The 26858-nt window shown below is 39.2% G+C and overlaps 1 long non-coding RNA gene across 1 annotated transcript in view; it reads left to right on the plus strand.

Moving 5' to 3' along the window:
• Positions 1-1362: 1362 nt before the first annotated feature.
• The window catches only part of LOC129145221 (uncharacterized), a 49703-nt gene continuing 24207 nt past the window's right edge, over positions 1363-26858 (plus strand). Inside the window, exons 1-2 of the long non-coding RNA XR_008550446.1 lie at positions 1363-1598; positions 2086-2400. This is a non-coding gene — a long non-coding RNA (uncharacterized LOC129145221). The remainder of the gene's footprint in view (positions 1599-2085; positions 2401-26858) is intronic.

Consider the following 26858-nt stretch of genomic DNA (forward strand, 5'->3'; position numbering starts at 1 on the left):
TCTTGATCTACAAAAAAAAGAGACAAAGAGGGATAAATTCAATAATAAATTCATTAAAGGTCTCCAGTATCTGGAAAACATATTTATAGCATTATAAATTTGATTGCTCTATAAACAATATATAGAGAACATGATAATTTAGGAAAAAATAATGCCGCATTTTTTTTTCTCCTTCCCACTCATTTTTTTACATTTTACATTCTGAATTGAATGAAGATGCTTCTCTCTTTTTTTTTTTTTGACAGCTCTCTGTCTGTTTTGAGTATATTACAGGCTCAAACTTTATTGAAACAAAGAGTTTCCCAAGGAAGCATTTGCCAAATCTAAATAGAACCTTCCTCAGAGGAGACAAATGTACAAAGTTGCCCAGACATCAGCTGAGCAGCCTGCTAACCACCTGCTCTGGTCAGGTGTATCTGCACTTCTGGGCCTGCTTTTTACTTTGTTGTTCAGGAGCTGAACCTAAGTTTCACGTGCAGTTTCAGCTTGCATGAATTAGTCACTGGAAGTTTCGAAAATATTCTCATAAAGAATTTCTCAAAAAATGTTCTTACACATTAATGTCACTCAAGAAAGTTCCCATGTTCTTTTTGCTTCTTAAATTTAGAGCAATTATTTCCCTCAAGACCTGGTACACCCTAGATATTAATTTATTTGACACTTCCTAAAGAGTCTGATCAACGAATTTTTCACCAGTTATTAATCTTTGACCACCTGGTGTGCTGAACACAGTAAAAACCTCAGCAGTAGTTGATGTGTGGTTATTACTCAGGTGAGAGAACCAATCTCTCTTCAAGAGTGACTAACAGCAAGGTTACTGAAGTTAAAATCTGGATTTGAATCATCATTTGTTATCTGTGTCCCCTGGGGCAAACTTACAAACATCTCTGAGCCTCAGAGGTATTTTATTTTTATCACTTCTATAGAAATAGTGTACGATAGCATACTAGTTTATTATAGTTGCTAAAACAAAATACTTTAAACTGGGTAAATTTATATGAGAAATTTATTTTCTCATAATTCTGGAAGCTAGAAGCTTTTAAGATCAAGGAGACAATGTGTTTGGTTTCTTCTGGGGCTTCCCTCCTTGACTTGCAAATGGCTGCATTTTGGCTGTGTCCTCACATGGTCCACTGTTTCTCACCATCATGAGGCAGCCTGCTTGAAAGAACAGTAAATGAATGGCCTTTTATGACAGTTACAGGGTCTTGTAGGTTGCATACCTTGTAAGGCTGGGAAAAGTTCCCAGGAGGCTGCATCTGAATCAGTGAGTCAGCCAGGGTGCTCTTTTACCCAGGAATTCACAGACCCAAGAAACAACTGGTGGGAATGGAGGTAGTATCATTTATTATTACCCTTCATGATCCATTGGAAACATATTTGCTTCATGTGTCCACCACTTCATGCTTTGCTGCCTAGAGGTCTCAGTTCCAAAGGGAAGAATGTTCCCACTAGGGAATACACAATAATTCCACTGAATTGGAAGCGGAACCTGCCGCCTAACCACTCTTGGCTCAACAGACAAAGGAGTTACTATGTTGGCAGTGGTGATTGATCCTGAGTACCAAGGAGAATTGGATGGCCGCTCCTCAATGCAGGTAGGAATACAGGAGCTCTCCTGGGGCATTTTAGAATCGCCATACCCTGCCGTAAAGGTCAATGGAAAACTAGGTCAACTCGATCCAGGCGAGGTAAAGAACCACAAAGAGCTGAGGTGCTTGCTAAAGACAAAGGGAGTATGAAATGTTTAGTGGAAGAAGGTAGTTATAAATACCAGCTTCAACCACATCCATGTGAATAGTTACAAAAACTGCTTTTGTCATGTGTGTATGTGTGTATATGACAAATATCTTTGTTTTCTTCCCTTTTTAATATTCTTATCATGTAATATAAAGTGTAATGATTGTTTATATAGTATTTGAGTATTAATTTTATATGAGTATTTAACTCATAGTATATCAAGGAGAAGAGTAAGCATTATTTAAGGACTTTTCTTCCTCTTCTTGCACCACAAGAGATACAACACAGATAGTTGCATTATGCGAGACAGAAGTATAACCTACTCATTTCTTTATTTGAGATTAGTATGCTTGTGGATGCCAACTGGACAAAGGGTGGACTTATCATGGTTAATTTTGAGTCGACCTGGTTGAGCCACAGTGCCCAAGTATCCTGGATATTTTCTGTGATGAGAGTATTTTGGAATGAGATTTACATTTATATCAGTTGCCTTTGAGAAAAGCAGATTGCCATTCATGATGGAGACCTCAAGAGAACAAAAGACTGAGCTCCCTTTAGCAAGAGGGAGACTGCCTTTGGACTTCACCTGCAACTTCAGCTGTCTCCTCCTTCATCTCCAGCCTGAAGACCTTTGGACTTGAACTGTAACATCAGCCTCAGGTCAGTAACAGCAGTTCTCCAGCCTACTGGCCCATCCTTCAAAGTCTGGACTTACAAGTCTCCATAATCATGAACCAATTCCTTAAACTAATCACTCTGCTGCTGTCTCCTGCTGCCCCAACCCCCTCTACTACCTCCCCACATCTCTCCAGACACACACAAACACATACACACTATTGATTCTCTTTCTCTAGAGAATCCTTGGTCTATATGTTGTCCTTTGGTCCTAATCTCTCCCTTTAAGGAAACCAGTCATATTGGATTAAGGTCCATGTATAGACATCATTTCACCTTAATTACCTCTTTAAAGTCCACATCTCTAAATGCAGTCACATCTTAAAAAGAATTGAGCTTAAGACTTCAACATGTGAATTTTGAAGCAGGCACAATCCAGCCCATAATAAATAGCACAATAATATTTTCTCAGAGGGTTCTTCTGAGGTGATGTTAAATAACTTTGTACATGTCAAGAACTGATTCCAGAGCCTGTTACATAGCAACAGGAACATAACAAACAGGATTTCATGATTTGTTTCAAGGGTTTTTGTTTGTTTATTTTGTTAATAACCTCTGTGAGTTCACTAAAATTTTTTACAAAATTTAGATGGCCAATGTGTGTTGAAACTGTGGTTCTAAACAGATCAGCATTTCCTGGGTTATATTAGCATAATAAACTTAAACACCACTTTTTTCTTAGGCAATTCTATAACAGTAATAAGCACTGGTGGACATTTTTGCAAAATAGTTTCAAAATAATGTCTCAAGTTAGCCAGAATTAGGCAGAACATGTTGGGGGCTGTTTTCACTCTATAAAGAACTAAGAAAGTCCAAAGTAATTTATTCTTAATGCACATACCATTTTTTTTAAATAAACAAAGGCAGGCAATTGAGTCATTTATTTAAGACACACCTACTTGATCACTGTAGTGCACGTGTCAGTCACTGTTCAAGTCACTAAGAACTCAGTAGTGGAAAAAAACAATCTGTTTTCTCAGAGCTTACAGTATAGTGAAGGGAAAGCAAATGGACAAATAGATATCTACTCTAGTGGCACAGTACAAGGATGAAAACTATAACAAGACAGATAGATAGAGTAGAGCTATTTGACACTGGAAGGCGAGTTACCACCTCTGAGATCATGAAAAGGAGCAGAGAGCTGAACTAGAGATGAGGCAGCCTTGTAGATGGGAATAGGGGAAGGGAAGCCAGAGGGAACAGAAAATGCAAATGCCCTGAGGTGTAATTGCACTGGGCATTCTCAAGAACCAAGGGGACTGGTACAGTGAGTGAAGGAGGGGAGAAGTACTGACTGAGCTGAGGGTGGAATTGGAGAGGTTGTAGGTGACATGGGAGCTTCACAGGCCCAGATGAGACTCCAGGTTTTGTTTTGTTGTTTTGATTGAAGAGCTGGGGTATAGATCAGAGGTGTGGGGGATGAGAGAGTTCATCAGAGTTCCCTCAGAGTGGGGAGCAGAACAGGTGGAATTATTGGAATACACTGCTAAGGGGAGCAGCAGAAGAGACAGGAGAGGTCTGCTGTACCATATGTGGGTTAGCTCCTTGGCTGGGGATCCAACTCAGGCCACAGCAATAATAGCACCGAGACTTTAACTTCTAAGCCACCAGAGAGGCCCAAGAATTCTAGGTGTTATTCTAAGATAAAAAGGGAGTAATTGAAATGTTCTGAGCAGAGAAGAGAGATATTCTCATTCATGTTGCAGAGGGCTCCATAGCAGGAAGTCAAGGAGGAAAGCCAGGAAGTACCTTATGAAGCTAATGAATTAATATATTGAGAAATTATGGTGGTATAATGGCAACTGGTCAGATACTATACAAAAGGATACATCCCCTGTCTTCTACATTAATTATGTCAAATTAAATTGTTTTGAAATTGAAGGTTTAAAAGTAGACGATGTATTTAAAGTGTCTGCTCACCCTCACAACCATCATGAAAACAACTTATCCTATGCTTATGATTTTACAAGGATAGAATGCACAAGAAGCAACCACACAGTGTAGTTGTTATTTTTACTTAAACTTTACATCAAGCTCAATATTCTACAGTTTCCAATGTATGGACTTTTATTCAAAATAGACATGTATCCATTGAATATCTATTTGTGCCATCCACTCTTATCAGTGGCAGTGGTAATGATGAAAAAGACCTCACTTACTCACGCATTTTTGCAATGCACAGCACAGGAATGTTAAGACTAAAATACCACTTGGAAAAAACTTCAGTGTGAGAGCATTAAATTCTGAAAAAAATAAATAAAAAGATTATATTTGATTTCACATTTCTGGTTTATGTTTTCATTACATTTGGGAAAAATGTATTCTAATAATTAATTTGCAGCTTGCTATTAAATCCTGGCACATTATTTAGGCTAAAGCAAATATATGTATGATCTCCACCAACAAGTATGCTATCTAACTTTTTAGTGTCATCCTTTTAAGATAATGTAAATGGTCCCTTCCTTGATTAACTGTACAATCATGGGAAGATTATTAACAATCAGCAAGAGAAAGATTTAGCACAGATTTGGTAGAGTTAATTTATTCCTTCTAGCTTTCAGAAATCTTTCATAAAACTAGATAACAAAGAGTCTAATGTATAATCTTGTTGTGAGTGGGTGGTTATACATTGAGATATCTGACACCCAGTTGTTAGAGGATCAGAAAAATGCAGAGCCCCCCTGAAAGGCTAATTGTGTTTTGTGTCACGTGTGCACAGCAGTGAAAGAGGCACACTGCGCGTGAGAGTGCTTGAGGGGGAGAGCCACTCATCCCACATCGTGTCCAAACAACTCTCATAGAGAGGAGCAGATCTGTTCCGTCTTCCTTATCTTCATTCATTAATTCAATAATTCATTGATCAAAAGATCTTTAAAAGTATATAAGAGGCCAATAAAGGCAGGTACAGAGCGAGTATTCGGGGTGAGTAAAGATGTTGAAGAGATGGGCAAAGCCATCTCACCCCATTCCTGATACTTAGGGGTTCTGGCTATCTCCAGCATGCTGGCTTTGAAACTTCATTGTTGCCATATTGCCAAACCCACAAATCTTTGAAAGCCTGTGTTCAGATAAATCTGAAAGAGAACTTAATAACAATATGGTAATGATTCTGACAGGGTGTGTTCACAATAGTTTACATTTGGTACATGGTAACACCTTCATGGTTGCCCCAACAATTGTGTAGGCTATAAAAATATCGTTCTTCCATTGAGAATTATAGGGATGAGGCAATGCTATTTGATTCTCTACTAATGAGGGAAAATGTTTTTTGACAGATATTTTGTCAAACTCTTGTTATGTTATTAGTTTTGACTTGATATTCATGGCCAAAAACAATTACTACACCTTTTTAGATAAAGAAAGTAAAGCTTGGAGAAAAGGGGAAGAAAAGCTTGCTAATCTCATACAAAGATCAGTATGATACACACTTAAGTGCGTGCTCTTAAAACTGGTAAATTGGATTCCCCTATCTAAGAACTACAGAGAAAATAAATAAATAAATAAATAAATAAGCACATGCCACTTTGCATTTCCCTGAAGAGTTACAAAGTGTCTTGGAAAAGATAGTGTCAACCCCAATATGTAGAGGAAGGAAGAGGCACTAATGCCAGCCACAGCCAGTGCCATTCACCTTTAGAAATTCTGTTCAGTGGCAAAGAGTAGAACATATCAGTGCCAACAAGTTTGGTTATCTACCAGGGAAGACTTTGAGAACTAACAAAGATCTGCTTGGATGAGTTTTATCTTTTTTTTTTTTTTTATGCAAGCACTGGGTACAGTCAGAAGCACAGGAGGGTGAGAGAATTCACCAGAGCCAGAGTAGAGAGCAGAGCAGGCAGACTGACGAAGCACACTACTGAGGGGAGCAGCAGGTGGCAGGAGAGGTCTGCGCACCTGTGGGACCCTCGACCGGTGGCCAGGGATCAAAACGGTGCTGCAGAGGCTGCGGGCAGCTTTGCAACCAAGAGCTCAACCGCTGCGCCACCGGGGAGGCCCTTGGATGGGTTTTAATCCTATATCTGTGTCAAGTCACTGTGTTTCTTGGATTATTTGCCAAATGAAGAAATATATTATTTGGCTATTGAAGTATTTTATTTCTTTTTCTTTTTGGAAAGATTTATTTTACTTATTTTATGCATACAAGAGCTAGGGTGTAGGCCAGATGTGCGGGGGCAGGGGGTGAGAGGATTCACCAGAGACAGAGTGGGGAGCAGAACAGGCAGATTGACCAAAGTACACTGCCGAGGGGGGCAGCGGGCGAGTTAGGAGAGGTCTGCTGCACCATGTGGGTAGCTCCCTGGCTGGGATAGAACTTGTGCTGCAGTGGCTGCTGATCGTTTCACAGTATTGAGACTTAAACCCTTGCACCACCAGGGAGGCCCAGTTGAAATATTTTCTAACTCTGAAGTTATGTGAGTCTAGGAGCTATTGTGTCCACCATCTTAGACAATGTTACTTCCTTTCTAATGCTCATTTCAGCCTGTATATTTTTTAACAACAGCAACAACAACAACAAAATATTAAGCCATAGAAATTAGAACAGTGACAGTGAAACTATTAACACCACTTTAATCTACCAAATTTTGAAGAGATTGTTTCTTCCAAGCTAATATTTGTAGGAGTCTTTTTATCTGCAAAATAACATTCTAAGCAAAAACCTCAGTTATTGCTATGAGGAAGATTTTTAGGAAGATTTTAATCAGGGCTTTTGGTATCATAATTCTTACTGAAATCTCATTGACAGATTGTTCCAATATATACTTTGTAAATTCAGCACAATGTATTAATCTATTCATTGAATATCATTTGAGATTTCTACTTCAGCTTTGAGTGGTTCAGGCAAATATTATGTGAGTTTAGTTGATTAAGTTAATATGACTGTGGTTTTGCTTTCTTCCCTTGTACTGTTATGTGAAAAATGCATGCTATTGACTGTTTGCAACCATGAATATTTTCCTCAAATAAAAAAGGCACTTTAGATCTAAATACCTTTAATACTGTTGTAACTTTAAAGTCCTTTGATAAAAAATCCTTTGATAAAAACATTACTATAAAAGAAAGAATTCATAATTTGAGATCCCAGATTGGTTTATCACTCCTCAGACAACCAGTTCAACCATTTTTGATTGACTTGATAAGTCAGTTCAATGAAACAACCTGCCAGTTTTCTATTATATAATGGTCCAACCAATTTAGCTGAATTTACAGGTGCTTTGAAACAACCAGGAAATGAAATCAGGCAGAGCAGTAAAAGTCATTTTACCTATAGGCATAATCTAAGCAGTTGATATGAATTCCAGTAAGTCGGTCTGTTTATCCACACAAATATCTTTTCTTTATTGTAAAATATCCCTTTTTTATTATGTTTTAACTTGCATTTTCTTCTAAAAGTAAGTGTACATGGAAACATCCTAAGTTTTTAAAAAAGAAAGAAATGTAAAATGAACAATTTCTAGATTTATCTCTAGAGATTATTGATAAGAGCATCATGTTGGCAATGAAAAAAAAATTTACACAGGACACTTTAACATCTATGGTTACTAAAGAATAGCATGAATTTTTTTAATTTAAAAATGTCTAAGTACAAGGGCCTCCCCGGTGGTGCAGCGGTTGAGCGCTGGGTTGCGAAGCTGCCCACGGCCTCTGCAGCGCCGGTTCGATCCCCGGCTGCTCCCCGGCCACTGGAGGAGGGTCCCACATGGCGCGCAGACCTCTCCTGCCGCCCGCTGCTACCCTCAGCAGTGTACTTCGGTCCTTCTGCCTGCTCTGCTCCCCGCTCTGGCTCTGGTGAATCCTCTCACCCTCCCGCGCTTCTGACTGTACCCAGTGCTTGTATAAATAAATAGATAAATCTTAAAAAAAAAAAAAAAGTCTAAGTACAAACTATTGACTGAAAGCCATGTCTATTAAACATCAACAACAATTTTGCTCAAAGTCACCTAATTACAACATGTATTTAGGATCAGATTAAGTCCCTTAGAAAGATCCACTTGCAACTAAGTTGGAGTAACAAGAACAAAATTACCACTGGACTTGAAAAAATAAACAAAGGTATTCAACACATGAGAAAAGAGTTATCAAGACCTTAGCATCAGATAGGATAAGACAGTGATTGCTGAAAGATTGGGGGAATGTGCACCCTGATTTCCTTAGGTACTGCCTCGAGAGTTTCTAGGCATAGAATACAGAGGCAGAATATAGGCAAAAAGATGCCTAGAATTTACCTTTCCAAAGTACTAGAGAGGAGAACCCCAGAGATGAGAGCAGTTCTCTTCCTGTCGTTAGCGTGCCTAATAGTGGGTGGTTGTGGGGAAAAGACCCGAGGCCAGGGAATAACTCCCTGAATAGACAATGCCTAGCAGTGACACAGGGCTGAAAACAGCAACTTTACCCACAACCGGACTGGAAAGCCTCCTCATTTCACAGGGCATCAGGTAGAGCTCATTGAAGTGTCTTTGTCAATAATAGCAATAATTCTTTTAAACATTTCTTCAGTTTTGCCTAACAAATCTTTAAAGCAAGACAGAATAATGTGCATGATGACCCAGAACAAAGCTCAAGAATATTCATGACAGTACAAAATACCTAACAAAGTAACTTTCATTATGCCTGGAATTCAATAAAAATGATAAATAGGCAAAGTGATAGAAAAACATCATTCATAATGAGGGAAAATCAATTTAAATTCAGAGCTGATGCAAATGTTAGAATTAGCAGATGAAAACATTAAACTAGTTAGCATAGCTCAAAAGTTACTATAGATGTAGAAACTATTTTTAAAATCATTTCTACAAGTACAAACAAACATGTTTGACATGAGTAATGCACTAGTTGGAATTAATGACAAATGCAATGTTGCAGATGTAAAAATTAGTAAGCATGAAGACTTGATAGATGAACAAAAACTGGGATTAAGATGAGCAATAGATATGAAGGAGAATTTTGGAAAATGAACAGAGCATCAGTGAGATATGGGACAATTTCTGGTGGTTAATATACATGCAATTGGAGTCCAAAGAAAAGGAATAGGGATAAGAAAATTTATTTGAAGAAAGAAAAATTTGAACTGTCCAAATTTGATGAAAACTGTAAATCTGTATTTACAAACCCAAATCTTATTAACCCTCAAGCACAAGAAACAGGAAAACAATCTAATTATTGAAAACTAGTGATAGAGAAAATTCTTAAAATCTTTTATATGATGAAGAATTTATATGCAGAACTACTAAAACCTTTCAACATGAAAACCTTTCTTTTTAAAGGAAAACAACTCATTTTTTTTAAAATGAGCAGAAGATTTTAATAGATCACAGAAATATATTATTGTGACAGATAAACAAATAAAATAATTCACACACCACTAGTCACTAAAGTATAGTAGACTAAAACTACAATGAGATACCCCCTCTATTAGAATGACTAAAACTAAAAGGACGGAGCATCCCAAGTGCTGACAGGGACATGGAGGATTGAACACTCATCTATATGTGGCTTGTGAGAAAATAAAATAGTACAACCATTTTGGAAAAAAAGTTAGGCAGTTTTTTAAAAGATTACATGTGACCGCTACTCTCTGATCCAGTCATTTGACTCCTAGCTATTTACACAAGAGAAATAAAATCTATACAAAGATTTGCACAGGGCTATTCATAGAAGTTCTTTGTCTAATCGCCAAAATCTCTAAACAAATCAAATGTCTGTAAGCAGGTGGATAAACAAACATACTATTAAATTTTATACATGCTTATAATATAAACATTAGATGATTACTATTTTGCATAAAATGCTGTTTATGACACAAGCATAATTGTATACATGTGTGTACTATAATTATTCCAATCAAAATTCATATAATGGAATATTGTTTCGGAAAAAAATGAATAAACTATTGATGCAGTCTACAGCATGAGTTAATCTCTAAGCAATTATGCTGAGTGAATGAAGCAAGTGAAAAGACTACTCAAAATAGTTCTATGCATATCAAATTATAGGAAAGGCAGGCCAGTTAATAGTGACAGATTAATCTATACTCTATAGTAGCACACTAATTTGGAGACAGTGTATGTGGGTTGAGTGAGAAGGGGTGTAGAAGACCTTGATAGCGATGGATATGTTCTTTACCTTGATTGTGTTACTGCCTTCATGGGTGTATACAGATGTCAAAACTCATCAAATTGTCCATTTCAAATATGTGCAGTTTGTTGTGTATTAATTTTACATCAATAAATCAGTTTTTAAAATAAGCACACTTAGGAATGCATAGCTTTTCTATCCCTTAGCACCCCTGTTCACAATCTAACTTAGAGTGTACTGTCTTATAAAGTGAACTCTTCAGTTTTACAGCAGCAAAATAAACAATGTGCATTTTCCCTTGACATCACTATCATATTCTATGCTAGAAATTATTACCTAATATCTTTGTATATAAATATTTTAATCATTTTGGAAACCTTTCCAGTGGAATGTTTCTGCTGGGACTCTGTTTTGCCAATAACTAGACATGTAGCCCCTCTTGGTTTCAGCCCTGGAGGCTAATAGAAGCAAAGACTGTGTGATGACTCACCAATTGGCCTTACACTGTGTAGCTAACTCTGCAGCACTGGAATCATTTCACCCATGCTACTTACGAAAGAAATTATTCTTAATTTGGGGAAGGTAATAACTTTCTGTTGAAAAAAAATGTTCTAATTTAAAAAACAATTCAGATTTATTATAGAAAAGGGTAGAAAATACCCAAATAAGAAAAAGCATGTTTATAAGTATAATCCATATTTATAACCAGTATTAATATTTAACATAATTTACCTTCATTTTTGATGAAAAATCAAATTTACATGTAGTAATAATATTATATAAAATAATGTACTTGGCTTTTTTCACTTGTTATTAAAAACATTTAGTACAATGCTTTGTACTAAGCACTGACTTTAATTAGTCATAAATTCAATCCTTTCGACCCACCATACTTAACCACACATCTCCTGTTGATAAACACTTATGCAGCTTTAACTGGTTTACCGTTGTAAGTGATAATAGAGTATAGATTATTTTTTATTTTTATTTATTTTTTAAAGATTTTATGTATTTATGCATACAAGAACGGGAGTACAGGCCAGAGGTGTGGGGGGTGAGAGGATTCACCAGAGACAGAGTGGGGAACAGAACAGGCAGATTGACCGAAGTACACTTCTGAGGGGAGCAGCGGATGAGTCAGGAGAGGTCTGCTGCTCCATGTGGGTTGCTCCCTGGCCAACTGGCTGGGGGATCAAACTCGTGCTGCAGAGGCTGCAGACAGCTTCATAGGTTGCATCTTAACCCCTTGCACCACCAGGGAGGCCCCTAGAGTATAGATTATTTTAAAAATTATAAATAATAATCATGAAGCAATTACTATATTTTCCAGAAAACTTTGGGAAAAGTCTCTCTGAGATGGAATTATTTACTTAGCATATCTATAACCTAAAAATTCCTCTTTCCAATCATAAACTCATTATCTACTGAGCATATGCTGTGCAAGATACCATCTAAGAGAGGATGAAGACCTGAAAACAGTGTTCATTCCCATGGAGATTCAAAGGAGGGAGAAGTGAGCATAGAATTTGAGTTTGAGAATACTTAAACGGCATCTTGAAATAGGGATATAGTGTTAAGAAGGAAAGAATAGGTAGAGCAGAATCGTGTTGTTTTTCCATCCTATAGGATTTGTTCCATGCCTGGGTCATCCTTTGTGGTCAGTTTATCTCAAACCACACATTCAGATTCTTAGTAGTATCTAACTCTTGGTATGAATTAGATATCTAACTTAGTAGTATCTAACTCTTGGTAGAGTAGTATCTAACTCTTGGCATAGAGATGACTGCTTAACTGAGATAAATTAAGTTGACAACTTGAGTTCCCCAATGTCAGTATGCAACGAAAGTCTCCAGATATACAAAATAATAAGAGGATGTCATAAAATAAAAAAGGGTGTCAGTATTTTTATATTTTAAATTTGTAACATATATGGTGGTGGATGGACTTTAGACTTTTGGTGATTATCACAATTTAGTACATACAGTTGTAGAAACACAAGTCTGTATGCCTGACACTTACACAATGTTAAAAACTAATGTCCACCTCGGCACAGCGGTTGAGCGCTGGGTTGCGAAGCTGCCCACAGCCTCTGCAGCGCCGGTTCAATCCCTGGCCACCAGGCGAGGGTCCCACATGGCACGCAGACCTCTCCTGCCGCCCGCTGCTCCCCTCAGCAGTGTACTTCACTTCATCAGTCTGCCTGTTCTGCTCCCCACTCTGGCTCTGGTGAATTCTCTCACCCTCCCGCACTTCTGACTGTACCCAGTGCTTGTATAAATAAATAAATCTTTAAAAAAAATAACAAAACAAAACTAATGTCACCTCAATTAAGAAAAAATATGTATGGGAATTTTCTTCAGCAAAGTTCAGATTTTATTTAAAGGCATTTTATGGAGAAAAGGGCTGTTAGAAATGTTTGTGAACTCTTATGTGTTGATAAATGGGGAAGTAGGAATCACTTAGAAGAAAAAGCATTGAGCAAAAAAGTAGAGGTAAATTAAAATCCTGGCTGAGGGCCTCCCGGGTGGCACAGCAGGTTGAGTGCAGTGCTGTGAGGGTGTCCACAGGCTCTGCAGCACAGGTTCGATTCCCAGCTGGCCAGGGAGATACCCACATGGCGTGGCAGACCTCTCCTCTCTCTCTCCCACTGCTCCCCTCAGCAGTGTTTTTGGTTGGTCTGCCTGTTCTGTTCCCCGCTCTGTCTCTGGTGGATTCCCTCACCCTCCCGCACCTCTTGTCTCTACCCCAGCTCTTGTATAAATAAATAAATCTTAAAAAAAAAAATAAAATCCTAGCTGAACACAATATAATATTAACGTGATATCAGTAACAAGACAAAGCCTACTTCCAGTCTTCTTTGGTTGACCATTGTAAAATGTTTTAGAATGCTTTTTTAAAATGCATCATCCACTTTGGGAAACTAAGAGAATTAAGATAACACTATGGGGTTAGCGAAATAATATATGATTATTTCTAGACGGTGAGGATGAAGCTAAAAAAAAAATACTGGAAATTTTTCTGAACTGAAATAAGGGCCTGGAGTGTCTGAATGGAGAGCAGGAAGACCATTTACTCCTCAGTATTCAGAATGCAGCAGGAAACTACTATTATTAGCTTATACCATTCGTCTTTAAAGTGAAGCTATGAATAGGATAGAAAAGGATTGCAAATTCAAGGTACTCATTGCCCATGCCCTGCAGACATACCTTTTCTTTTTCTTTCTTTCTTTCTTTCTTTCTTTCTTTCTTTCTTTCTTTCTTTCTTTCTTTCTTTCTTTCTTTCTTTCTTTCTTTCTTTCTTTCTTTCTTTCTTTCTTCTTTCTTTCTTTCTTTCTTTCTTCTTTCTTTCTTTCTTTCTTTCTTTCTTTCTTTCTTTCTTTCTTTCTTTCGAGATAACAATGGTTTACAACACTGTATGATTTAAACAGATAAGATCACATCTATTCATATGTTTGTTACCGCTCCACACCTACCACCAAAGCATCCAAGGTCCTCAACCATAGACTCTGTTGATTTGCTCTCCGTATTTCCCTTCCCCCTCTCATAACTCAGTTTTATAGTCAGACTTCTGAGTTTGTTTTTGGTTTGATTTTTTCTGACCCTTTGTTTTGTTTCTCAACATTCTATAGATAAGTGAAACCATCCAGCATTTGCCTTTCTCTTAGATTCTGACATACTTTGCTTAGGATACTCCATCCTTTTTGTCCCAAATGGCAAGTATTCGTTTATTTTTTATGGCTATATAGTATTCCATTGGGTATATATACAATATTTTTTTAATTCACTCCTCTGCCTTGGGCACTTCAGTGCTTTGGTTGCTTGGCTTTTACAAATAGTGTTGCAATGAACATAGGAGTGCATATATCCCACTGAGTTGGTGTTTTTACATTCTTGGGTAGATATCTAGGAGGGAAATTGCTGGGTCATATGTAGATATATTTTCAATATTTTGAGAAAATTCTACACTGTTTTTCACAAGGGATCAATCAGTGTACATTCCCACTAACAGTATATAAGATTCCCTTTATACATCCGTGCCAATACTTGTTATTTCTGGTCTTTTTGATATGGGTGATTCTCTGAAGTGTGAAATGTATCTTAATGTGCTTTCGATTTGCAATTTTCCTGATGATAAGTGATGATGAGCATTTTTTGTGTGTGCCTGTTGGCCATCTGCATGACTTTGCAGAAGTGGCTATTAAGCTTTTCTGTCCATTTTTGATTTGGTTTCATTGTTGAGTTGTATGAGTTATTTGTAGATATTGGCTATTAGCCTCTTGTTAGATGAATGATGTGCAAATGTTCTCTTATTCAGTAGGGTGTCTTTTCTTTTAATAAAGTTATTTGTTTGTTTATTGTTGTACAGAAGCATATTAGTTTGCTATACTTCATTCTTTATTTTTGCTTTTGTTTCCCCAGCCATTGGAATCATAAAGACATCTATGAAGCCAATGTGGTGGGGTGTTTTGCTTATGTTTTCTTCTATGTATCTTATGGTTTCAGGTCTTACATCCAAGCCTTTAATACATTTGATTTAATTTTTTAAAGATTTATTTATTTATGCATACAAGAACTGGGGTACAGGCCAGAGGTGTGGGAGTTGAAAGGATTCACCAGAGACAGAGTGGGGAACAGAACAGGCAGATCAACTGAAGTACACTGCTGAGGGGAGCAGCAGGTGAGACAGGAGAGGTCTGCTGCGCCATATGGGTTGCTCCCTGGCCGGCCAGGGCATCAAACTGTGCTACAGAGGCTGCGGAAGCGTCATAGGTCATGTCTTAACCCCTTGAGCCACCAGGGAGGCCCTGATTTAATTTTTGTGTGCAATGTTAGATAGTGATCTACTTTCATTGTTTTGCATGTGGCTGTCCAGTTTTTCCAACACCATTTGTGAAAGAAACTTTCCTTCCTCTGATGTACACACTTTGCTCCTTTGTTGTAAATTAACTTCTGACAGACATTTTTCAATCAATTGCTGCACTCTTTTCCCAGTAGGACTCAACATGATCTTGGAAATCCTTCTTAAAATAACAACATATGCGTTCAATATCCACAGATGGACTTTAAATGCCTTTAATATAACTTCCAAATCTGAAATATATTGATATATCAGTTTCCTCATCATCTGCTTTTTTGATAAAACTGTTGTGAGGATACCTAAAATAGTCCATTATACAATGCAAAGATGACAGCTAAGATAAATATTTTTCTATGGTATAAAAATTGGCTAATGCACTAACAGGTACAAGTGATTTTTATCTATAGCCTAGAAGTCCCTACTGTATGCAGATGTTTTTGTTTAGCCTATAGATTAGAGTACATACATGTTTCTCACTAGACTGTGTGCTTCCTGAGGGCAGGACATATGTCTTGCATCCTTGTATTTCTGGCACTAAGTATCTTATCAGGAGCACACAGTGTGCCCAATGCTTGTTGAACTGGCATTAGAATAAAACCTAGATATTTCACTATTTTTGTACTTGTGCTCCTCTGTTACCACAATATAAGATGAGTCCAGTAGTTCAAAATTTTGCCTTACACTACATTAGGCATTTTCTATTCACTGTAAGTTTAAATTTTATATGATTTAGTCTGGGTATTTTTATCCAATTCTTTGATGATGTTTGTAAGTCAGCACATAAGATATTCTTCTAAATTATGTAATGATGTGCCTGCATTTCACTGGAGATAGCTCCACAAATGAAATTATTACTCTAACCACACATGTTTACTTCCTAAGGTACAATAACCTAACATCGTGATAGAATCTTTGATTTTATTACTGTGTTCAGTCTTGGTACCATCTACCACTTGATTTTGAGAAAGCAAAGGAAAATCTTTTCATCTGAGCCTTCTTGAGCATTGTACACCTTATTTCCTAAGAAATTAGGATTCAACTTGCTCTATTCTTAGGGTGGGGTATTTTAGTTTATAGAAATATTGAGACAGCAATGCACCAGCAAATTTGCATTGGGAGGTGAGATGAATATTTCAAGCTCATATTCATACTGCCTTGGGAGGAATTTGTAATCTGGCTCCCACAGCTGTTGCTACGTGAACCAGAGGGGTCGTTTTCCTCTGGCTAAGCCAGTAGGGGGTTCCCAAAGCCTGTCTGTACTGCAAGATGCTCTCTGCATTTTTATTACTTGCTGTAACCTTAACAACTGTGTTTGGAACTGCATGATTTAAAAAAAAAAATCCCCTTATAAATTATGTATGTCTCTATTGACTTTAAATATGCTCATTCACAGGTTCTGTGTTTGGAAGAAAACAAAGAATATTTGGAAGAAGCTAGATTCTTAAATATTTTTCAAGAAAGAGAGCTAAATCAAGAAGCTAATTTATCTGAATATTCTCAGAGATCATTTCTGGAATGATGTCATAAAATCTGGTGTATGTGTTTGTGTCTGTGTGTGCATGTATATGTGTGTACTTGACAAGATCACAAGTGTTAGCACTGATCCATCCATTTTACCTGCCTCTCCCTCGGCAGCATAGTGCTGCTTCAACAATTGAGTAACTATTAAGGATAGAAAGCTCTGTGATAGTACAAGGCTGTCAGCTAAAGAAAGAAGAAGCAATACATTTCAAGGGAGAAAATTCCCTAAAATAAGACAAACAGGCAGGAACATATATTGGGTGCCAAGTTTTCCATATCATCGTATGCCTTAGAGCAAGGCAATTCTTTGCACATAGTAGGTTTTCAGCAAATTCTTATCTGTCTGACATTCTCTATTCCTCACGTTGAGGAATTCTTTGGGGCGGTTTAATAATTTTGCTTTGGATGAAAAAACACATCAAGATGTATTAGCAACATATGGTTTACATAATATAAATATGTCAGCTTCCGAAAACACTTGCTGCTTTTGTTTTCATAGAACTTGCTTTAGGAAGAGAAAAATTGGTTTCAATATTTGCCTCTGATTATCTGAGAGGAGGCATTCAGTCCTTTGGGCCATGCTGTTCTACTTCTTGATTCACATGAGCCCTTAAGTTCATTCCTGAATGTGAAATGCATGTTATAGCATCTGACCACGTGACCAATGGCACAAGGATGAAGTCATGGCTAAAAATTACTTGCGATTTGGAAAGGTTAGTTTCTATAGATTTTACGTGCACAGAGTTGATATGCATGATGAGGTTGGTTGGTTGGTTGTTTTTATTTCCCCATTCAACTGCAATACATTTCCTTCAGTGAGCTTTGAATGGGTCTTATGAAGAGGATTTTCAAGTGGTGCCTAGGAGAGCAAGGCAGTCATCACTGACTTTACAAAAGCTGCTGTGGATAGATGTTGCCGTATCACCAACATTTCTGGTGATTTAAATTCAGCACTAAATTTGTTCTGATAATGTTAACCAACAAATTGGATGCAATTCCAGTAGCACATATTCTGACATCTTATCTAGGGGATCTCAGCTGTCCTCCTGTAGAAATAAGTTTGGAGCAGAGTTGCAATGCAACCTTAATTACAAGGCAGATGGACCAGCTACAAATGGATGTTCCGCTGCAAGATGTTCTGTTCCAGAGAAGATGCAATCAGTTCAAGCTGCTTTTTGACTGATATTTCAGATTGTGGTCTTGTAAACAGGTCTGAAAATAGCCACTTCTTTAAAAAGACTATCAATTCCTATAATTAGGGTATGCCTTAAAAATTAATACTAAAAAGAATTAGGGCTGGAGGATGAAGTAGCTTTCAGTTTTGAATTACTAGCTGGATGGCTATAGCACTTAGTTCTTAAAAGAGAAGGAAGCAGGTCATTAGAGGGGATGCATCTAAATGCTGTGTGTCAGAAATGAAAGGAAAATGGAGTTTCCTTGGTGCTGAAGAACTGTGTAATTAGCTGGGATAACAAGCATTGATATTTATTGTAGGGGGAACACAAGGAAGAAATTGAAAAAAAACAAAACTCCTGGTGTCTGTACTCCACATCTGCTGAACTAATTTGGGGGTAATTTTATCATTTTAATCTGCATGATGCTCTTCCCCAGTCGCTAAAGTACCCTGGTGTATACCAGATGTCAGACTTTTAATGAGGCCTCCGAGGCTCAGGATGGGTTTGATTGCAGGTGTTTAATGCCTGCCAGGCCTTTAGATAAACCCACAAACCGGTGTTTCTGGTTTGCTGGTTCCTACTATTGAAGCCCTTCAGGAAATGATAATGGCTTCTCCAGCCACTAGGAGGAGCTGGAGGCTATTCTGTTTTCCATGCTCAACTTCACCCAAGCATCCTGCAGACCTAAGAGCGAAAGACCACAAGTATACTAGGGTACTGTGTTAGTGTTAAGAAAGATGGGATTAAAGCCCCCAACCTAATGAGGTATGACTTGAAGGAAAGTGATTGCAGATATACGATTCGGTTGCTAAAGTACTGGATTTAAATCATATCAAAGCACTGAATTTCTGAGTCTCAGTTTTTTTCAGCTTTAATATAAGGATAGTACTTTTAAAATATTTTTGCTGAGTTAATATTGGTTTACATCATTGTTTCCAATATAAGGATAATATTAATTGTTATCCCTCATATTTATTTTTTAATTCTTTCAGCCACTTTATACCTTTTTGTTGCAGAATGTAATCTTTCTATATTTAAATATTGATAGACAAGAATTTACTAATAACATGTTGTTTTCCGGATATTTTGTAATTCCCTTGTTCCTCTCTTCCTGTCTTGCTGTTTTCCTTTGTGAACTGATTTTTCTTGCCTTGTATGTTTGATTTGTGGTTACTGGAAGCTGACATAAAAAATCTTATAAATATAAAAGGCTACGTTGTACTAATAACAATTTAGCTTCAATTAAATACAAAAACTCTACCCTTTTACATCTAAGATATGGTCTCTTGTATTTTCCACTTCATTGTATTCCTAAATGTATTTTGTCTGTTTATTGTTTTCCTACTTTTGTTGAATTGCGTTCTCTGTTTTCTTATAGCACACTGAGGTTTCTTAAAACAACTATTTTAAATTCTTTATTGGGTAAATTGCAAATGTAGATGTTTTATGCATCAGCTTCTAGAACATTATTATGACTCCTCAGTGACATCATGCTTTCTTGTTTTTTTGTGTCCCTGGAAGGCTTGAATTGCTATTTTCACATTTAAAATAATATCTCCTCTTGTCTTTACTGACTGAATTCAGGAGAGAAATATCACTGTGAGTGCCGCCAGAGGATCTGAGGCTTTCTCTGACCTGTTCCATATTTCTTCTCCCACTTGTGGCAGAATTCTTAAACTTATATGTTTCTCTTGATCCTAGAAAGCACCAAGCTGGATACCAATAACCTCCCTTTGCTTTCTCAAGAGCAGTGATAAATGCTTAGGTTTGTAGACTCTCCCAGGCCCACAGATTCAGACCAGCTTTCAGAGCGTGCTCATCAGTCATTTGCAAAAGTCTGCTAACACCACCATCGGAAATGAACACAGGAAGCCCGCATCACCACAGGGGAAGGGATGAGGCATATGTGGTTCTGGGGGGTGTCCTTGAGCCAGTCACAAGAATCTGGGGGTAGGGAAACCCTGGAGATTCATGGTTAGACTTCCTTGTGGAGTCTGTAGTTTTGTTAGTAGAACCCACAATCTTTTTTTTTTTTTTAAAAAAAAAAGGGATTTATTTTATTTATACAAGAGCCAGGGTACAGGCCAGATGTGTGGGAGGGTGAGAGGATTCACTGTGCTCAACTGCCAGTGCCATCAGGGAGACCCTTCTTTTTTTTTTTTTTAAAGATTTACTTATGCATACAAGAATGGGGGTACAGGCCAGAGGTGTGGTAGGTGAGAGGATTCACCAGAGAGAGAGTGGGGAGCAGAACAGGTAGACTGACTGAAATACACTGCTGAGGGGAGCAGTGGGCGTGGCAGGAGAGGTCTGCTTGCCATGTGGGTTGCTCCGAGGCTGGCGGGGATCGAACTGGCACTGCAGAGGCCGTGGACAGCTTCACAGCACTGTGCTCAACTGCCTGTGCCATCAGGGAGACCCTTCTTTTTTTTTTTTTAAAGATTTACTTATGCATACAAGAATGGGGGTACAGGCCAGAGGTGTGGTAGGTGAGAGGATTCACCAGAGAAAGAGTGGAGAGCAGAACAGGTAGACTGACTGAAATACACTGCTGAGGGGAGCAGCGGGTGAGTCAGGAGAGGTCTGCTGCACCATGTGGGTAGCTCCCTGGCCGGCCAGGATGGAACTTGTGCTGCAGAAGCTACGTAACTTCATAGTGCTGTGCTTAACCCCTTGTGCCACCAGGGAGGCCCCACATCTCTTTCTTAACTTCATTTCAAACCCTAGGTCTGCTGTCGACTACTGCCTCCCCTCCCCATCATGTGACTCATGACTCAGTACTCTGGATAAAGTGAGAGACAAGTGGGCTTTTTGGATGTGTATTACATAAGTGAGGGAACCACATACTCACATGCTCTCACTCTCCCCCATGGAGAAATCATGGACAAGAAAGGTTCTCTTGTTCCTAAGCTGTGCAGCCTTGGGGAGGGGTGATGTTGGTAAAGTCAAGCCATTCTTAGTACCCTTATAATCCCCAGGGCGAGGGAGTGTTCCAGTTTCCCTGCCCCACCCTAAGGAAGGGTGGATCTGGATGGGGAGGTGAAACTATCCATAGAAAAGACTAGGAGAAGGGGTCTGCTCCTAGTGGGTAGCTAGTGTAGCTGCCTGGCTGGTCTGATATGGAACTCGTGTTGCAGTGGCTGTGGATAGCTTCATAGTGCTGTGTATTAACCCCTTGCACCACCAGGGAGGCCCAGTATTGTAACTCTTTAATCAAATGCTTATTCACTTAAAAATCTTTCTAGTCTCTCTACCATATTTTATTTTCTATGTTTTCTATTAAACAGCTCTCAGGTATCACTGGTCATGAGGGATTTTCTTTTATTGGACAAATGGGTATTCTCATTTTAAGCTTTCTATATGGACAAATGGGTATTCTCATTTCCCCTAAGCTCACATTCTATTTATGACAGCTTTGATTCTGACAAGTCTTTCTCCCTTACTTTCAGATGATCAATTTTTGGTTCAACATGTAGACTATACTCTTCATTCTCTTAGTCTTTGATATCTCATTCATTTAGGCAGATATTCCTGGATTTGAAGACCAACTGGATGGACTATTTTGAGAAAGAATATCTTTTAGCATTAGTATCCTGATCCTTAAAACGTGAATAATAATGAATAATTCATAGCATCGTGTATTAATGCTATAAACACCATAGCGTTAATACACAATTAATACACCATAATGCAGATAAACACCATACCTGGCACATGGTGAGCACTCTGTAAATAGGCCAGATTGCTGGAGAAAGGTTGGAGTCCTTGGGGCAGAGAGGGACAGGCAATCTAATAGTAGCTTGACTTCACAACCTAGCCCCTATTTCATCAGAGGATGGATTCCAAACTTTCACCCTCATATAATCCCCTCTCTTCCTTCCTTTGGCACTAACACATTTCCCTTTGTCCATTCATATTTCCCCTTTCCATACCACTTGTCCAAGCCTCCAAATCTACCAGTGATTAAGTAGCCAAGTGTAAGTTGGAGCTCCTTTTATTAGTCACTGATGCTTTTGTATTTTCACTGCTGATGGGGACGAGTCAACAGTGAGGAAATGCCTTGCTTAGATCTGGAGAAAGTCTGTCACGAAAGTGCTGTCAGCCAGAAAGGCAATCTGGGGACCTTCTGGATGGAAAAGGACAAGGACCAATGGTCAGGGCCAAGCTAAAAGATTGTTGGGACTCTCAAAAACACCTACTGTTCATCAAAAATGAAGTAACATTTAGCTCAAATTTCTAACACACAACTCCTTTGGTAGCTGACTTTTTCATTGTTTGGCTTCTGCCAGGTTGGATACACGTTGAAGTAAAAAATAAAAGCAAAACAAAACCCTTCTTGCCACCCCTGATGAATCTGGTGAGAATTTTTTCAACAGGTGACAACTCCTCTGAGAACAGTCCATTGACAGCTACCTGGAGTCAGCAGCAGAGCGGAAATTGAAAAACCACATGTGATAGTGCTGCTTGGTGAGAACTAGACATTCCCCCTAAACTTTAAACCTTTTAATATACCTGCCAAGGCATTTTCTGAATTAGAAAATTGCAAAAGTAACTAAAAAAAGAAAACTACTGAGAAGGTGAAAATATTTTTGCTGACATACAGGACAGGAAGAAAGAACTTTCAATGCTATTTTGTAAAGGACTGTGTCACATATCTTTGTAAGTTACTTCTATATTTGTACATATCAACAATGAGTATGGAATAAGTGCAGAAGAGAAGGAGATTCCAAATTTAGATATAATATTGCATTCCACTCAACACATGTAACTGGATTATTTAAAATATAATAAAGAGGGGGCGGAGCAACATGGCGGCGAGGAGACGCTGCGAGTAAGATCTCCCATTAAAAAAAGTTAATAGGGAGGAAAAGCGGCAGGTCCCAGTGAGAACTGAGACAGGGAAGATAAACGGACGACTCCAGCAAACTGCCCGAAGAAGAAAGTTGCCATAAAAGAGGACGAGAAGGGAGGGAAGCGCAGAACCCTGCTCCCCTCCCCCGCCCACAGAGGCGGCACTCTCCGACCGGCAGAGACGAGGGAAACAACAAACCAAAACGCCCAACAAGAAAAACGGATGCAGCAAGTGGGACTGTGAGTGGAAAGGAACTATTTCAGCCACCACACCCCGTGAACGGGAGCTGAGGCGAACCCTGCAGGATCCGCCGCGGAGGTGAGCTCCAGGCGCCAGTAAAGAGAGCCCCGCCCCCCAGGAGGAGACCAGCACCAGCACACAGCCCCAGCCGCCCGGTAAGCTTGCGCGAAAGCGGCGCTCGGATTGCAGCTGCCAGGGCCCTGGCGCCTGCGACCTAGGCTTGCGGGGAGACGGCGGAGGCCCTCCCTGAGTGAGCAGGGAACAGGTGCCCAGGCAGGGGAGCGGGATTCAAAAGGCGCCATTCCCCGCGCCACTGATCTGGGCTAACAGCCCGCGTCCTGGAACTGAGGGCTTTGGAACTGAGACCTGGGCGGAGGCCTCCTGAGTGAGCAGGAACAAGGCGCCCAGGCAGGGAGCGGGATTAAAAAGCGCCATTCCCGCGCCACTGATCTGGGCTACAGCCCGCGTCCTGGAACTGAGGGCTTTGGAACTGAGACCCGGGGCACGAATTAGGGCGTGGTTCCCCACGACGGTGGGGCACAAGGCAGACACAGCACCCCCAAAGCCGTTGAGGTGTACCTCCATCCCAGATCTGCTCCCTGTCCCCACGGGGGGAAAATCAGCTCCCAAGGGTTCTAGGAGAGATCTCTGGTGCCACCTAGCGACTTGACCCCAGCAACAGGCTACTGAAAGGAGCTAGTGCCAGCGGGGAGTGTACCCCACCGGGCCCCTTCTGAACAAGTAGTCTGAGCCCACAGGGAGAGCGAGCACCCCAGCCGGGGCAGACCAGGCGCGCAGAATGTGCCTGAGACCAGAAGCGCAGGGAGTGTGTCCCACATCACCATTTTAGAACAGGGACATTTCTTCAGTAAAGACTACCTGCAGAAGGCTTCCTCAGGAGCCAGAGGTGAGCGGGGGAAGTTCGCCCATGCCAGACCCCCTCTGGCCTGCAGTCCAAGCCCAGAGGGGAGCAGGAACCCACCGCCGGGGCAGACCAGGCGCACAGGGGAGTGTGTCCCCACATCGGCATTTTAGAAACAGGGACCTTTCTCTCAGTTAAAGGCTGCTTGAACTGACAGATGACTCCTGGAAGAACCAGAGGGGAACAGAGAAGCCCACCCAAGATGCCGGCAAGTCCCAACACACACTGTCCCAACGCATACGGCAAATTAGAAAACAGACAGTAGGGAGGAGAAGAACCACACGCAACCTAGCAACTCTCCAGAGAAAAAGCACACCACAAAAAGAAAGCCCAGCCCCCAGATTGCAACGACAATACTTGGAAGAATTTCTGAGCCTTCCAGAAAGAGAATTTTAAAATTGCCGTGATTAAAAAACTGACAGAAGTCATAAAGGAAAACAATGATAAGGGAAAAATAATCAACGATCAGAAGAATGCAATTGAGTCCCTAGAGAGGGAAAACAATGGTCAGAAGAAAGAAATTGAGTCCTAAAGAGGGAAGTAAAAGAAATGCAGGAGATCAAAGAATTAATGGAAGAACTAAAGAATTCTGGGAAAGCAATGAAGCAGAATAGATGAAATGGAAGAACGAATAAGTAATCTTGAAGACAACAGAATAAAAAGAACCAAAACAGAGAAGGAAGAGAAGTACGAAGGAAAAAGAACGAAGAAAGACTTCGGGAACTATCGGACGCCATGAGGAAGGAAATATAAGAGTTATAGGAATACCAGAAGGAAGAGGAGAGAGATGTAGGACAGAGAAAATATTCAAAGAGATAATTGAAGAGAATTCCCAAATGTGAAGAAGGAGCTGAAAATTGATATACAAGAAGCAAGAAGAACACCAAACTTCCACGACGAAAGGAAAAATACAGCAAGACACATAATAGTAAAGCTCCCAAGAATCCAGGACAAGGAAAAATAATGAAGCTGGCAAGAGGGAAGAAACAGATAACATTCAAAGGAAAACCAATCAGGCTGACATCAGACTTCTCCGAAGAAACACTACGGGCAAGGAGAGAGTGGAGGGACATAGTCAACAGACTCCAAGAAAACAGATGCCAACCAAGAATAATCTATCCCGCAAAGCTCTCCTTCCTCTTTGAAGAAGAAGAATATGGACCTTCCCGACAAACAGAAACTCCCGAATTTCATTGCAACTAAACCCCCACTCCAAAAAATACTACAAGGAGTTCTAAAGCCAGAACCTCAGAGCGACGAATAACAATGAAAGAAGGCCAAAAAAAAAAAAAAAAAAAGTTATTAAAAGAATAAATAAATAAATCAAAGGAAAGAACAAACACAATGGCAAATACAGATGTTAACATATCAATATTAACTCTAAATGTAAATGGACTAAACTCTTCAATAAAAAGACACAGAGTTGCGCCTGGATTAATAAACAAAACCCAACTTTTGCTGTCTCCAGGAAACACATTTAGCTACAAAAGATAAAAATAGGCTCAAAGTTAAAGGATGGAAAACAATCCCTACAAGCAAATGGACCAAAAAAGAAAGCAGGAACAGCTTATACTTATATCAGATAAAACAGATTTCAAACTCAAAAAGATAAAAAGAGACCCCAATGGGTCACTACATTATGATCAAGGGGACAATACTACTTCAGAAGAATAACACTCATTAACATATACTCACCAAACGAAGGAGCACCAAAATATATCAGACAACTGTTGTCCTCTCTGAAAACAGACATCAGAGAAAACACATACGTAGTGGGAGACTTCACACAACACCACTATCAACAATGGATAGATCAACAAGACAAAAAATAAGTAAAGAAACCAAAGCTCTAAATAAAAGACCTAGAGAGCAATTGGCCTTAACAGACATCTATAGAACACTAAAACCCCAAAAAAAACGGAGTACACATTTTTCTCAAGCGCACACGGATCATTCTCCAGGATCGATCACATACTGGGGCACAAGACAAACATCAACAGATACACAAGATTGAAATCATATCAACCATCTTTTCTGACCATGAAGCATCAAACTAGAAATAAACCATAAAAAGAAGGCAAGGAACTTTCCTACCTCATGGAGATTAAAAACCACACTACTGGAAGACCATTGGACAATGAGGAGATCAAAGAAGAAATTAAAAAATTTTTTTAATTGAACGACAAGGAGGACACCAATATCCTAAATGTATGGGATGCAGCAAAAGCAGTAATAAGAGGAAAATATATAGCAATAGAAGCTCACATCAAGAAACAAGAAAGAACGCAAAGAAACAAACTAATCTCGAAGCTCAAAGATCTAGAAAAAGAACAACCAGAAAAACCCCAAAACCAGTAGAAGAAAGAAATAATAAAAACCAAAGCAGAAATAAATGAAATTGAACTAAAAAACCAATCAAAAAGATCAATGAAACCAAGAGCTCTGGTTCTTTGAAAAAAATCAATAAAATAGACAAACCCTAGCCAGGCTCACAAAGGAAAAAAGGGAAAGCACAAATAAACAGGATCATCATGAAAGAGGAGAAATCACAACGGACACAGCAGAAATCAAGAATAATCAGTAACTACTATGAACAGTTATATGGAAACAAGTTTAACAATCTAGAGGAGATGGACAAATTCCTACAACTCTACAATCACCCAAAGCTAGATAAAGAAGAATAGAACACCTAAACAGACCAATTACAATTAGCGAAATTGAAATGGTAAATCAAAACCTCCCCAAAAAAAAAGCCCAGGACCTGATGGATTTACAAATGAATTCTACCAAACATTCAGAGACG

The sequence above is a fragment of the Talpa occidentalis genome, unplaced genomic scaffold (genome assembly GCF_014898055.3).
Source record: "Talpa occidentalis isolate TD23 unplaced genomic scaffold, MPIMG_talOcc4v2.1 talOcc4.9, whole genome shotgun sequence".
In the NCBI taxonomy this organism is placed as follows: Eukaryota; Metazoa; Chordata; class Mammalia; order Eulipotyphla; family Talpidae; genus Talpa; species Talpa occidentalis.